Here is a 3,033-nt window from a genome sequence, read left to right as displayed (position 1 = left end):
ACTTTTGAGCAGAAGCCTCTTGCTTGGTGTAGTGGCTAATTTGAATTGTGAACTTGATTGGATGAAGAGATGCTGAAGATTAAGAGGCTTCTGGGTGTGTCAGTGAGGGTGTGTCTAGGAATGATTGGCATGTAGGATATCCAACTGAAGTGGAGACGCTCCCTTAGCATGGGCAGCACTGTCCAATAGGGTTGGAGGTGTAGATAGAATAAAAGTTGGAAGAACAAGGAAGTAGCAGCAGATGCAAGCTCCATTCTTCTTGACCAGGTTCTTGATTGCTGCTACAATTGCCTGAGGGCATCAGACTCTTGCTCTTTCACTCCTCCAAAGTGGACTCTGCCAGTGATTCTCCAGGGAGTTTCCAGAAGCCTTCGGTCTTGGATGGGGTTAGCATTGCTGATCCGTATTGTTCTCAGGCCTCAGCCTCTTGGACTGTGCAGCTACTGGTTCCTTTAGCTCTCTAGCCTGCAGACAGCCATTGTGGACTATCCAGCTTCTGGTTGTATAAGCCAATGTAATAAGTCCACTTTTTATAGTCATACTTCCTATTGTGTATGACTTCTGTTCCTCTAAGGAACTCTGACTAATACACTTGGGTTGATTTTATTAGTTCTGTTCATGACCACTTTTTCAAAAGATTTTGATTAGTTATTTAATGAAGGAATCATCTTAGCTATACATATGTGACTCAGGAGGCTGAGGCAGGAGGATCGTGAGTTTGAGGCCAGCCTCAGCAACTTAGAGAGACCCTGTTTCAAAATAAAAAATGAGAAGTACAGGGGATGCAATTCATTGGTAAAGTGTCCCTGGGTTTAGTCCTCAGTACGTAAAATCCATTAATCAATCCCACTTGAGTTCTGTTGAAGGAAGGACTGGAGTTCTTTAGTAGTGATCTACTTCATCCCACTAATTGCTGCATACTGTTCTAGAGTTAAGAAGTAAAATTCTGGATTAATTGTGGAGCCCCAGACTGAGAATCCTGAGCATTCACAGTGTGCTCTAGATAGCCAAACAGCATGTTACCTTTGCTGGGGAAAGATTACTGGCTAGCTGATGGAGTTCACTTAACATCATCTTGTATTATGCTTGAAGAACCCAGAGAAGCTAAAGGTCCTCATGGTCTCTCCCTTCAACCATATATTTTTCTGAAAGTGTCTTTATTTTGTGTTTGTATTCTTTTGCACTTTCTCTGTTGAATGTCAGTCTGTGTTCAAATGAACTGTTTTCTCTAAATGAATGAAGGCATCTTAAATCTTATCTCTACTTTACTTGATATGAATAATTCCATCCAGCTCTTGCAATTACATGTGATAAAATAAGTTATTCTTTTATCACTTTATAAAGTACTTTTTCAAAAAATAAAAAAGCAGAACAGACTCAAGAGACCAGGCTATTTACCCTCTTGAGGTTAATTTCCACTGATTAAGTGTCCATCCATATTACATCAACAACATACAATAAATAAAGTTCAGACAACATGAACATGTCATGTGAATATAACATCAAATGGAATGCCTTATTAATGTTCAGATGGATTTAGCCAGGCATAGTGGTACCTGGCTATAATCCCAGTGACTTGGGAGGCGAAGACAGGAGGATCTCAGATTCAAGGCCGGCCTCAGCAACTTAGTAAGACTTTGTATCAAACTAAAATAAATTAAATTAAATTAAATTAAGGACTGGGGATGTAGCTTAGTGGTAGAGCAGTCCTAGGTTTAACCCCTAGTTCTCACCTCCCCCCAAAATTTGAATGGATTCTGTCTGCCACCCACTCTAATTACCTAAAATATAACTTAAAGAGGAAACTAACGAGGATTTAGAGTTCTGTCAATTGGTTTATTTCTCTAGTGGTAGATGGTTATTTGCTCCAGTCCAGCCCATCTCCATTGCTTCTACATGGGAGCCAGAAAGAGGACAGTCTACCCAATTTGCACTCAAGTCCTAGGGAGCCACACCAACAGGGGTGGCAGAGTAGTGTGGAAGCTCTGTGCTTGAAAAATGCAAGTCTCTTCTGCTGGATAAATCAGTGTGGGGTGGCTTCAAATCAAATGCCTTCATTTCGAAGTGGCTGGACCTCATTTTAGATCTATGGGGAAAAGAGAAAGTCTAGAGAATTGGAGAAAATCCAAACCAGTTCATCAGCCCTTAATGTTTTCAAGAACATTTTATTTTCTTTACAGTGTCTAGTAAAGAGTTGAAGTCTGCCTTGGTGAGGGATGAAAAGGGGAGTTATTTTAGGACTGATGACTTCATAAACTTCGGAACATGGACCCAATTAAGTAGAGACCTTGAAGGAAGGTGTGCCTTTGGGGTATTTATTACAAGTCCAAAGAATCATGAAATTAAATAAATCCTTCTTTTTTTTTTTTGCAAGGAACAACCAAATTCAACCATGTAGGAGAAACATGCTAGTTTATTAATAACTTTGTGATGGAGAAAGCTCAGTTCTTTGCATTTTTAGTCCAAATTTGGAACACTGTTCTTCCAGGGTCCTTTGTGGATAGGGCAAGATTGTTTGAGATCTGTATGAAAATGCAAAAGAGAGCTGGGAGCAGTGGTCCACATCTGTTACCCCAGAGACTTGAATGGCTGAGACAGGAGGATCACAAGTTCAAGGCCAACCTCAGCAGTTTAGCAAGACCCTCAGCAACTTCGCAAGACCCTGTCTCAAAATTAAAAAATTGAAAGGCTGGGGATGTAGCTCAGTGGTAAAGCACTCGTAGGTTCAATTCCCAGGAGAAATTTTTTGGAGAAAAATTTTGCAATTTTTCTCCAAAAAAAAAAAATGCAAAATAATTTGCATTTAGCTACCAGTAACATAGATCAGTAATAATAGTGGTTTATATCAGTGATTAAATTTTTCTTTCCCTTGCAATACAAGTGCAGAGACAAAGCAATCTAGGCTAATAGGAAGATTCCATGGTGTCATCAGGGTCCCAGATTTTTTCCATCTTCCTGTTCCTCAATCCTTAGCACATGGCTTCCATCCCCAGGGCTGCTGTTGGTTCCTTTTTACTGATGGAGTCCTAGTCA

The sequence above is a fragment of the Urocitellus parryii genome, chromosome 12 (genome assembly GCF_045843805.1).
Source record: "Urocitellus parryii isolate mUroPar1 chromosome 12, mUroPar1.hap1, whole genome shotgun sequence".
NCBI lineage: Eukaryota > Metazoa > Chordata > Mammalia > Rodentia > Sciuridae > Urocitellus > Urocitellus parryii.
Note: the sequence above shows the minus strand (reverse complement) of the source record.